Below are 12611 nucleotides of genomic sequence, written 5' to 3'. Positions count from 1 at the left end.
TGCGAAAGAGAACGAGAAAAGACGCGAAAAGAGAGGAGGAAACACAGTCGAAGGGACGCTAAATGGAACATGAAAAAAACAAGTTAAAAAGGTGATTATCTAGCGAAGAGCAACGTGAGAAGGCGATGCAGACTGAAACAAGGTAAACAACAAACAGAAAACGAATTACAAAGGATTTGAGAAAGAATAGGAGGTAAGTTGAGTCTTATCTGAGTTTTCTCCCACGCCAAGGACCTGAATATTCAAAACCTTTTTATCAGTGGTCGTTTGATACTAGATTCAGTTTTATAGTTCATTGCTTGGAAACCTTCGCGTCGGTTCGTCGCTCAAATAGCATCTCAGACCGTTCGTATTCTCAATATAATTTCTTGCTCCATTATTTGGAATATTTAATATTTAATACAATGGTGGTGTTAAGGGAGAAGAAGTTATCTTACAGATTTCTTCTGGGCTAGAAAGTTTTCAAATAATAGCGAACGGCGTAAGCAAACTTTTATCACTCACTCTTCAGGTAACTACCACAGGGTTTACTTTGTTTTTCTCATTCTCGCTTCTTCTTCTGGTCATCATTATGTTCAAAGTAATGCACCCTACTCTCAGTCGAGGAAAATAAGAACAAATGCAATTGCTTTCAAGAGATCTCAAAATTATCTGCTCCAACTGCTATCATCATCGTCATCTGCATTAAAACTTATCTGGGTTGCCCAGCGCTTGTCCATATTCGTGGAATATGTAGTTTTCATTTGAACTCACAAAGGTCTGGTTTGGTCGGGATGGAACGGAAGAGGTAACGCTTATCACCGTACGGACTTCCACGAATTGGAAGCAAAAGGTTTTCGCTAAAATTGTGTACCTTTTAGGATTTCTACAATAATTTTCACTTTTCCAAACAGATTAAGGATCACCTACACCCATCATGGAAAAAAAAAAGGTTTGCAAACAGACAAATTTTAAGAAATAATTTTCGAAGTCTTTTTAGCAGCTGTGCATCTCACACAACAACAACAAAGATCGAAGCCGCCCGAAACAACATGCCCCTCGAGTGACCTGGTACTGGCTCGGCCAATCCCAGCGTTCATTCTGATCTCAGTATTAGCAAAGTCACGTATTACTCCTTCGCTAATGTCAACTGTAGAACACGAACAGGAAAACAAAACACCAATGGAAATTGACCAAGAAAAAGTTAATAATAGAGGACGCAAACGAACAAATGGAGAATATGTATATAATCAAGCGCATGCCGAGTAAACCTCTCGTAGTTCATCGGTATATATGTTCTTTCAGCATTCGTATATTTCATCCACTTTTTTCCTATCCGCCATCTGCGAGGGTCTAAAATAGGTTTTTCGGTATCCGAGCTTTGACTAATTGCAAACTCGGGGTTCGGAAATTTTATGCCTTGTTAATTAAGGATTATAACATAATCAAAGTAAAGCGCGGGCTCTGATTGGTCAATTTAGTGTCCACCATTTGCCCATGGGTGTACGCTGCTGACGCGAGCAAATGCAAAGACTACTTTTCCACGCGCGCTTGTTTCTTCTGGTCACGTAAGATTTATTAAATGAAATAAAACTCGTGGTAAAATGTTTCAATGTCATGTTATAAACAAATGGTAAACGCCAATGTACACTTTTGAGTTATGGACGCACTTGGAAGATTTGCTAGGCACTCAAGAAGCTAGAGTCGCTCTCGGCTATCGCCATGCGAGACTCTTACGCTTCTTTCGTGCTTAGCTTTCTCCCGCGTGCATCAATAACTCACTGCAATAGTGTACGCTGTGGTGTTTACCATTTGTTAATTGTGGTGGGACAGATGGTGAGATTCTGGGCGGCAGAAATGAATAGTAGGCGATATTTTGGAAATTATTGGAAATCGGTAGACGGACTGGGAAAGCGTAAAACGTTCAGAGATAATCAGACGGCGATCTTGAAGAGAAAAGGAAAAAAGAAACGGTAAAGTACGTTTCATAAGAGACCGATTCAGAATTTCCTTATATGGTTATGCGGTTGCGATATATGATCTCTTAAAGTTTCGTTTTAAATCTCTGCTTGCTGAAAAGAATTAATGTCAAGCAGTGCACTGTACCGCTCTTATATGAAAAATAACAGCTTCGAGATATACGTGTTACTTTCTCGAGGGAATGATGAGACTCTGCACGGCGGATATTACTAGAACGCGAGATTTTGGAATTTATTGGCTGGAATCAGTATAAGAACTGCGAAAGCCACTGTGATGACTTTTTCAGATATAATCAAACTTGTACAAGCGGCATATAGAGATTGTAAAAAACTAGTATGCGTCAAACACCACTGTTTACCTGTCGTTATAGGTATTCTATTACAATCTGCAGGTGTGTTCACACTAGTACTTTCGATGGATTAAGCCTACTGGTTTTCACCATTGAAAAACCGCTAAAGATTTATTAACAGTAATTGTTCATTAATAATAATAATAAACAATATTTACAGAGAATATCACCAGTAACACTAAGTTAATTAGGGTGGTCCTCTATCTGCACCCACCCATCCCGCCCCAGGGGAGGACATCTATCACACAGTATGCTCGTGCGTGGGAAATTAACGTCTCCTACCCCTAACCCTACAGGAGACGGGACCTCCAAATATTCGACCCTATCCGAGAAGACTAGAATATCTAACCATTTTTTGATGTTATAGAAAGGTAGCATATTCTCCTCATTTTTTTAAGACCTTGAGTGTTGGTCCGGCCGGGGCTCGAACCTTCGACCTCCCGCACAACAGTCCAGCGCTCTATCCATTGAGCCAACCGGGAGGCAGTTCATTACCAAAACAGTGTCAAGGACGGTATCAGTCCTGGAGGTACATACCACACATTCAAGCTCTCTCGGCTTCTCAAAAAAGCGAGATTATAGTATAAAAATCAACACTCTTTGATTAGACCACGCATTTAACATGTGATATATGGTATTCAATAAGAATCAATATAAGCATTGTATCATTCTGACTACGAAAACGCATTACGCTGGAAAAAATGAATCCATTGAAACTGGACAGTGTGGCAACCAGCTTTAACCAACAAAACAAGCAAATAGTTCTTGTAATGAGATACAATGAATATATGAAGTTCATATATTTTGAACTGCGGTATTAGATACGTATGATGCACGATCCTCGCAGTAGATAGCGCTATTTATGCAATAGCGAAAATCAGACCAGAAAAAAATCAGGCCTGTCTGGAACTCGAACCACTGACCTCTGCGATACCAATGCAGCGCTCTACCAATTGAGCTAACAAGCCAGCTGGGAGCGATGTATGTGACGCGATCAATCAACTGGCCGCATAATATTGCGACCTACTATCTTGAGGCTTGCGAACAATAAGGTGGTTGTCCTCAGAAACTGATTACTGCTTCGGGGACCTAGAATGGATTAATGGCCAAAATACAGTTTTTTTCGGGATGATTTAAACAGCCATCATTACGTTCCCTCTCCCAGGAATCAGAGAATAGAGGCGTGGTGGTCCTACTTCAGAAGAAGTAGAACAAACTGGTGGATGAACTTTTTCAAAAAATTAGAAGACCAAGGAACATTTAATCCAGCTAGTGAACTAGAATCCGAGTGTTTGTGGTTCTGTTTCGCGCTATTATTGTAGCAGGATATGAACCTGCTTAAAGAGCATTGGGACGCTCATTACATTCGAAAGTCAAGACGTGAAACCATACCTGGACGACCCGATTCCTTGTAGTATTTACCAGAGGATCATGATGGGGCTCTTAACCTGATAGCACATGTTCCTGACAACGAGATGGAATATGCTAGAGTGCAGTTAGTTAAACGAGCTGAAACAAATGAACATCAGGAGTATTTCCAGTATGTTCTCATTACTTGTTACTCACTCTCTTCGGTTTCTTTTCCTTCTCTCTGCTAGTCCATTTTGCCGCATCTTCCGACTTCACTACAAACATTCCACAGCAATGGCAACAAAGTGTCACGTGGCTACGTTGCTCGACAGAAAACTGGCACTAGCCTTACTTCCCCTTAAATTTCACTTCCGCCGTGACGTTTTCAAATTTTTGCCGTGATGTTCACAAACTTTTGCCGCGGTGTTTACAAACTTTTTCCGTGGCGTTTACAAACTTTTGCCGCGGTGTTCACAAACTTTTGCTGTGGTGTTTACAAACTTTTGGTTACATTTTTTTTTTGTGGGCCACCATAGTCTACACAGAAATTAACTATAGCTATCATTGACGTTTTACGTCTGCTAGTTATTTATACTAACACAGCACACATGCATTCACAGCTGCGCTGTGATCTTAAAAAGCTGGTGTGTATGTGTTCCTTTAATCTAATCGTATTTCAGCCCAACGAAGCCCACGATTTACAAACTGCCCAACAGCAGTCACATGGCGAATAGTGAAAAACTAGAATTTTAAAAAGCGTCTTTAAAACTTGTTCAACATTGCGTAAAAAAAGTGTCAGAAATAGTCGAATTAAACCTCTTGTTAAACAAATTCTCGAAACGAGCACGATAGAAAAATATACACAATCCATCTATTACAAACGTGACACGTGTCTTCACAATGGCAACAAATCATACGCGCGCATGCTTCTTAACAATACTAAACTCTTATGGTGTTATAAAAATATATCGTGCAAAATTTATCCTATTTAATAACAAACTTTTATCCCTGCAAAACGACTGCAGCTCCTCTAACGTTTTACAACCTCAATCAAGACTACAATCCTGTGTCTTTAGTTGCTTCTGCACCATCACCTGTGTTCCCAGTTGAGGATTCCTCCTTGCTGCCAGTGGCAGTATTATTGACAGTCGGGGTGGTACTGTCTTTAGGAAGCTCAGCGCCTGAGTCTTCAGGGTTTCCCTTCAGAAACTGGGTAATGTCAGCATACTGTGGAGGCAGGGCTTTTGGGGAGGTCGATACTTCAGGCATTTTCTTTATCCGATCAAATTCACCCAAATCTGCGTAAAGAACGTCACCGAGCTTTGGCTTCTGTCGTTAAAAAAAAATATATATATATAATATCAAACCCCTCGGAACGATTTGCTTTTTCTACTTCCCACAAGATGAGTGGAGTTCTATTTAAAATCATGGCAAATTATGGTAACGGGAGGAAAGAATAACTTAGCTTTGAAACTTTTGAGGGAGATAAAAGAAAATAGAAAAATTAGGCACATTGTAAGGCTACCTGTCATCTAACAAAACAAAACAAGAATAAACAAACTACTTAGTAGACCGAATTAGCCAAACGACAGCTAAAGCAAGAACAGTGGTGGGCAAACCTTTTTTGATTTCTTTGACATCTCGACTTCGGCGTGGGTGTTATCCTCTTCATTTTTCTTTTTCTTCTTAGACTTGTCCACAACTGCATACTGATCGTCACCAAGCTTCTACTCAGCAGCTTCCTTATTTTTCTTTTTGTCTCCCTCTAGGGAATTGTCTACAACAGCATAGGCACTACTTACATTTCTTGTTCATTGTTAAGGTCTACTGGAGGCTGAAGTCCTTACATGGTATAATCACATGGTTTACCGTCTGACAAGGTGCTGTGATTACTGGAACCGAAACAGGAGTGTGTATCAGTGCAGATGAGTACCCTTAAAATTGCGGGGTATTTCTATTGCGTTATTTTCACGAATCACGCAAACTAAGAAAATCATCATGTCTACTTGAAGTTAGACACTCAAAAGGTTAAACAGCAGGAATCGAAATGCAGTTTATGACTACGGAAGCTAAAATTCATCAAGATGACAACACCTGACGCTGAAAAAAAAAATTAAAGAAGCACTTACAGTGGTTGAACGTGACCAGGAAAAACAGCCTATTGTCGTAAAAAAGAAAAGAAAAGAACCGTCAAACATGAATCAAATACCGATAAAGAACTATAAGGTTAAAGAGACGAAAAAGGTTGGCAGTATGAGTTGGACTAACTCGCATTGGATATAACAAGTTAACTAAACATGATTTGTTTAACGTGAACAACCTGTCAACAATTGACATATAATTATGAAGTTTTCTATGCCTAAAAGCAGTCCAAATGCAGTCCAAAATTAAAAAGGCTTAGTTCGTATAGATAATCACGGTTTACCCACAAAGGGGGGGACCAACTAAGTAGGTCGTTAATCGTACGCAACAAACTTTAAGTTCACCTAGTACGTATCGTCACACAACAACCAGCGTCACTGAAAAGTAAGAAAAACACCTCAGATAGATGATGAACCACAACTAACTTAAGATGATGACTTTATCATCACCTCTTACACCTAGCTTGCCGTAATAAATTTTTTTCCTATGAAGCTGCTCTAACTGAGATTACAGACCAATGCAACTCTAACTGAGGAATTTATGCACCATTCGATAGTTGTAGTTTGCAGGAAAGTAAACGGAAGCACTTGTTTACAGACACAAACAAATTCCACTCACTCTTGCTGTCTTTTTTACATTTCCTTCGCAGCCACCATATCAAATTAAAAGACAACAACAGAAAAGCACTACGACGACGAAACCATTGACAATGTCAATGTTAAGCATAGTTTCTGAATAACTAAAGGAACCACAGAAAATCAACTTGTATCATAGTCTTGAGAATTGCAAATGACAAAATAAAAAGGAGATTCCACAGAGATGCTCTTGTGATTAAAATGAAAATAATCATTAAAAAACAAATTTTCTTTAGTTTCAAACTCTTTAAAGTGCTTATGACACGAATTTTTCCTTTTTTTGTTTTTTTTTTTTGCGCCTTCTGGTTGATATTTGTATTCTAAGTCTGAGATGATAGACCTAAGCGCCTAGCGAGTTTTCCTTGACCATTTTTTTACGCATTGAAAGTTAACAGTGGGTTCATGCTTTAGCTTGCACTATCGAGTTATGGAGCAAGTGGGAAGTTTGGAGATCATGAAAGAAGCGTAAGAGTTGCCCGAGGCAATAGCCGAGGGTAATTGTATCTTCTTGAGTGCTCCCCAAACTTCCCACGTGCTCCAAAACTCGACAGTGCACAGCTAAAAGCATGAACCAATTGTTTTATAGCATAGCCGGTGGAATTGTGCATCAAATCCGACAGACAGTGAAGCGAATCGTGACGGCGCTGATGCCGAGTCTCCATTTCCGTTGCTTCTCTCTTTCTGCCTCATTTAACAACTCTAGCCCAAGGGAAAAGCTCGGAAAGTTGTCTTCGTTTTGGGACTGGTGGGCCGAGTCTCTGTTTGTATCCATTATTGTCGCGAAATATATTATTTTTCCCCGCGCTACTCATGGCCGCTCGCGCGAAAAAGAAAAATCTCTGGCGAAGCGATTTTCTCACGCTATCAGCGTGCGCTATCGGGATTTTGAGCCCGCTTACGCATACTGAATTTGATTACGCGGCTCCGCTAGCTATGTCATAATACGATTTGGCGACCAAACAGGTGTCTAATTTATCGCGCGGCGAAAACGATCATGCTACAAAGCTGTGACGTAGAAAACTGTGAAGACACGTCGGCAACGATGGTAGAGAAAGGAGAAATTAAGAAGGGACCGAACATATTGCGAGGCAGAAGCGACAAATGATGTTAGCTTCAAGAATAATACACACACACGCACACAGGGTATTTCAATACACTACTTTCCGAAGCCTGTAGCTGTATGGCCAAAATGGACTGGTTCGATCGTCGACTTTAAGAATATTTTGTTCTTTAAAGCCTTCGGCCTTATGCTCCGTTCCGGATTCGAAGATGACTGTTACGAACACACAATACTGGTCAAATCAAGCGAAGACCGCCAATAAATTCAGCTAAAAATAATGCTGATTAAAGGGCCTGTTCCAATTCCGGACACGTTTGTTCCACATTCTTTTCGTCAGAAGAATGGTGAGGTTCTTGTCGTTGTTTACTTCACGCGCTTGAGATGTACTCATACTCCCTGTCTCCCCAGTAATGCATTTGCACTTTTCTTAATAACATTTGAAAATCCTACCAATTATAGCTTCCACATTATTTTGATAACAGAAAATACGTCATTTGTAATAGAGGTCGAGCTCTTTCCTGAGCTCAGTAACATCCTGTCACCTGAACAGTGCGAGACCTCTAGCGGATCCTGGCCTGAAAAAAAATTAAAAGAAGCCGAGTATTCTCCCAACCTAGATTTACGAAAATCCACTTCACGAGCCATCAATCCCCTGCCCTCAAGTATCTAAAGGTAGCAACAATAGCAATGTCATTGTGATAACAGCAGTGCAACGAGATCAGTTGTGAAACACAATTATTAACAAATTAGATGGTAACGAATCCAAGTGGTGTGAAAGTCGAGGCATTATACCCAATATTAATTTACAACACTGATGTCAGCTATTTGCCAGTGGCCGAAATGGGTCATGTGACTCCGCTCTGCGCTTAAATTAAAGAAGTTTTTCACTATTAAAATTCCCATTAGAGATAAAATTGAATCAGTGGACTATAACCTCACTCGTTTTCCGTTTGACCGGCTCGACGACGATAGCCTTTGTCTGCAATCTCGGATGAAAGAAGCAACTTGCAGTAAAACTGGTCGATGACTTCTCGGGTAAGGGTCATCGCGCTTCGTAATACAGAAGATTCTCTCGATGCTGCCCTCAAAAGTTAGCCTTTTGTTTGCTCAAACGAGCGCTAACCAAGAGGAACCTAATTCACTGCTCTTAGTGAGAAGGAATAATATTATGTGATGGCGACAGAAACGAACACAGCTACCCAACGCTTATTGCCACAGAAAACAGACACAAATGCAACTAACTAAACATTCAGTAACGGGAGTTTTTTTGTTCTAATCTTGACCTGAACACCGCAGACGAGAAAGCGTCTTAGTCAGTCTTCGTCGAAATCTTTTTTTGATTCACGCGGTTGTCCTTCGTAGGTCTCAATCGTACCTGCAAGTTCCATTCCTTGGTTGCAACTAGCGTACGATGTAATACAACTCTCAGTAGAGCTCGCTGAGGCTAGGTATACATCGCTATTGAACATTATTTGAAGAGTATTTAAACGCTGTCGAGTGATGCAAAATTACAAGAGATGTAAGGGTTTTGTAGGTGTCAACTGAGAGTTTTCACAGTTTTCTATGTCACCACCCGCTAATTCGTCACCACTCTATCGGACACTTTTAAGACAAAATAAAAGCACTTTAGGGTCCAAAAACTACAGAACACTAGACTACAAAACATTTTAAACTAATTTTTAAGCCTCTGGCCTAGCCCGCAGCCGTCAAACCTTCGACGTACTTAATTCAAGGTATGAGCTTCCTGTCACCTCTAATCTGGACCTGAGCCAAAGACTCATCCAACCAGTACATTCTAGTCGTCATCGATGCGTTTTCCAAATTCGCCTAGGCTAAGCCTATCAAAAAGAAGACGAGAAAAGATGTGAGTGAAGCCTTTGTCAAGATACTCAAACAAGCCGAAGAACGCACACCTCACACGTTACAGACGGACGAGGGAAAGGAATTTTACCATCAAGTCTTTCAAAATCTTTTGAAACAGAACATTCGTCACTCTTCCACACATGGAGATGCCAAAGCCAGCATCGTAGAACGTTTTAATAGGACGATCGAATCTAAATTGTATAGGTATTTCACTGCTGCCAATACATTGAAGTACGTCGAGGTACTACCTATGTTAGTCTATCAATATAATCATACGTATCACAGGAGTATTCGGACGTCTCCTGCTAACTTACAATGCGAAAGAAGTGTGGGACCATCTCTACGGAAAGTATCTGAATCAAAAGAAACGAAAGAAGCCCACGTTCAAGGTGGGGGATATAGTAAGATTCTATAAAAAACTCAGATCTTTTAAGAAAGGGTATCTTCTAGCTAAGAGTTTCGGAAAGACCACGTTCATCAAACACTTTTTATTATAGAATTTAAACCTCTTTGACGTGCGTCCCCCACGCTTACAATATCGTTACGGATCGCAGCAAGATAATTTTGATCACATGAAGACATACGGTGTGGAATTTTTCGAAGGCGTCCCCTCGCACGATGATTTGAAAGAATGGTTCGGTGATAAGAAAGAAGGCATTCTGGTCTTGGAAGATCTTATGTCCGAAGTGGGATACGATAAAGACATTCTCGATCTCTTTACACAGTATTTTCATCATCTCAACGTGACCGTGTAGTACCGATGTCAAGACATGCTTCCCAAAGGCAAATACGCCAAGACCATTTCTAGGAATGCTCAATACATCATAGTATTAAAAAACCCAGAGACAAAGTCACCTTACGTACGTTACTACTACATTTTGTATATATATATATTTATATAGCGCAGACTTCTATGAGGACTATTCAGTCTCGCTTAACAGTATCGTAAGGTTGAGATCGGACGTCAGCATTTTTATCAGGCGCCTCTGGCAGCCGCTTCAGTCCATGTAGCGATCTCATCTTCCCACCCATCCCACCCCGGGGAGGACATCCACTACACAGTAATCTCGTACATGGGAAATTTACGTCTCCTACCCCTAACCCTGCAGGAGACGGGACCTACGGCATTCCGTCTTATCCGAGAAGACGAAGCAATGTGAGTGAAGCGTCTTGCTTAACGACACAACGTCATGCCCCAACCAGGACTTGAACCCGGGCCAAACTACCAGACTCCAGCGCGCTGACCACTGCAAAGGCAAATGTTGCTAACAAAAGTTGGTGTCCCGTCATGGAAATATATAATCAATGTACCGAAAGACCTTTTGGTTATTTGGTCCTAGGTGTACATCCTGTGAGCAGCGACAACACGCGACTCGTGAGTCACTTGTTACGACACGAATGGCTGTCTTCGCTGTTACAGAAACTAGACCCCATGATGGACAATCCCGTCAACATCTCGAGTTTCAACTTGTAAACGACGAAGTCGGTTTCTCACCTGATAGCACATTACAGAACATGTTTGGAACGACGACCACGACCCCGACTTCTCCGTTAGGCGTAGGCGTAGTTTCTTCTCCCATCCCTATCTCATCTCCACCCTCTACAATAGTGCAAGCGGGTCCTTCGGGTGTCACCACCTCCTTAACGTCCAATCGCACCACACCTGGACCTGCACCCGGTGGGAAAGCACCCAGAAAAGGAAGAGGAACACGATGATGACGACAATGGAAATAACGACGGTTACAGATTTTGTTAAATGATCGACGGGTCGACGCATTGCCAGGATCACCACCACGAACACCAGCACCGCTACCTATAATAGAACACCAGCACCGCACTCATAGTTCGTGGAAGACTCGCCTACCCTCACGTATTGATTTCAACGGTTCGTGGGAGGTAGGTTTGGGCAGTATCTCATTACCGCACGAGTCTCTCTTGGCGAATTGCCTGAAAGGTCTTACTTAGGATACATTACTACTGGTCGCGAGTCGAACTAAGGTCAGAATCGCAGCCAATACTGTAGCACGTGCAGAATACACTGTGACCTATGGAGAGATTCGACAAAGACGCTTCGACACGGCTCACGATCTCTTGAAATCTTTGTTCGACGTCAAATGAGAAAAATGCATCATTGATTTGGGGAATGTGTGGAATACCAAGTTGGCCAGCGGCGAAAGTGCACTATTCCAGGTCATTGCCGACGACGAGGGCGAAATGTTCACCGTGACGGCCGAACACGTCAGTTCTTCCATCTCCAATTCAGACATCAGAAATTGCATTGATTTCTCGCTCAAGTATGATTTGTGTGAATTGAAGAGATAGCGAAGGACGAAGTCAATTACATTCAGCGATGAAAGTCTGAAATACGCACCCGACTTTCAAGCACCCGGACCGAATCTCATCACGAATCGAAGAAACTCAGTAGCACATGGACCGTTACGAGGAACCTCAATACTCGTAATTTTATGAATAGATACGAAATGCCGAGATTTACTGGGAACCCAGGTGGAGATGACATGATTAAATTCTATCTCATCGAGATTGCGTGGACTTTCATCAACACCAAACGATGCACGTACAAGAGCGGGGTCTCTTCACATAGTCTGTACATCTTTTCCTGGAGAGATTAAACAAAGACGCATCGACACGGCTCACGATCCCTTGGAAGCTTTGTTCGACATCGAACGAACTAAAAACGTCTTCGAGTTGGGAAACGCCTGAGCAATTACGTTTGCAAACGGTGACAAAGCGCAGTTCAAGGTCATTGCCGACGACGAGGGTGAAACATTCACGGTGACCACCGAAGACGTCAGTTCGTCCATCTCCAATTCAGACATCAGAAGTAACATTTATTTCTACCTTCGTATTGATTTTTGTAAATTAATGGGATGAACAACGTCAACTGACGTTTCCTATTATGGTGGTGGTGTGTTGAACACATCGACAGTTGATAGTGCCGGGTCGAATCTTAACACTTACGAAATTGGTCGCTTCTGGACTGTTTCGAGATCACTTACGACTCAAAATGTAAACAATAGACATGACATAAACTCGATTCAATCCTCTGGAACAGATATGAAAAAGTTCTATCTCAACGAGATCGTCTATACTTTCGCCAAAACCAAAGGAGGCACAAGCAAGAACGAATCTTTTGCTCGCACGCTCTACCTGTACTCGTCTCTCTGTGCACCCGTCCTCATGGGAGATCAGACGAACGACCTGATGGGGCAGATTTATAACCACGCCATCTTAA

At 41.6% G+C, this 12611-nt stretch overlaps 1 long non-coding RNA gene and 1 pseudogene across 1 annotated transcript; one reads left to right on the top strand and one right to left on the bottom strand.

Annotated features, from left to right (window-relative positions):
* Positions 1-3287: 3287 nt before the first annotated feature.
* Positions 3288-3906, top strand: LOC148726809 (uncharacterized; annotated as a pseudogene).
* A 415-nt stretch (positions 3907-4321) lies between these two features.
* LOC148726808 (uncharacterized) lies at positions 4322-5705 on the bottom strand. The gene is made up of 2 exons (XR_015989687.1): positions 5278-5705; positions 4322-4987 (listed from the first exon to the last, which is right to left on the bottom strand). It is a non-coding gene; the product is annotated as an uncharacterized LOC148726808 (long non-coding RNA).
* Positions 5706-12611: the final 6906 nt, after the last annotated feature.

Source organism: Stylophora pistillata, chromosome 7 (genome assembly GCF_964205215.1).
Source record: "Stylophora pistillata chromosome 7, jaStyPist1.2, whole genome shotgun sequence".
In the NCBI taxonomy this organism is placed as follows: Eukaryota; Metazoa; Cnidaria; class Anthozoa; order Scleractinia; family Pocilloporidae; genus Stylophora; species Stylophora pistillata.
This window is presented reverse-complemented; position numbering and strand designations above follow the sequence as displayed.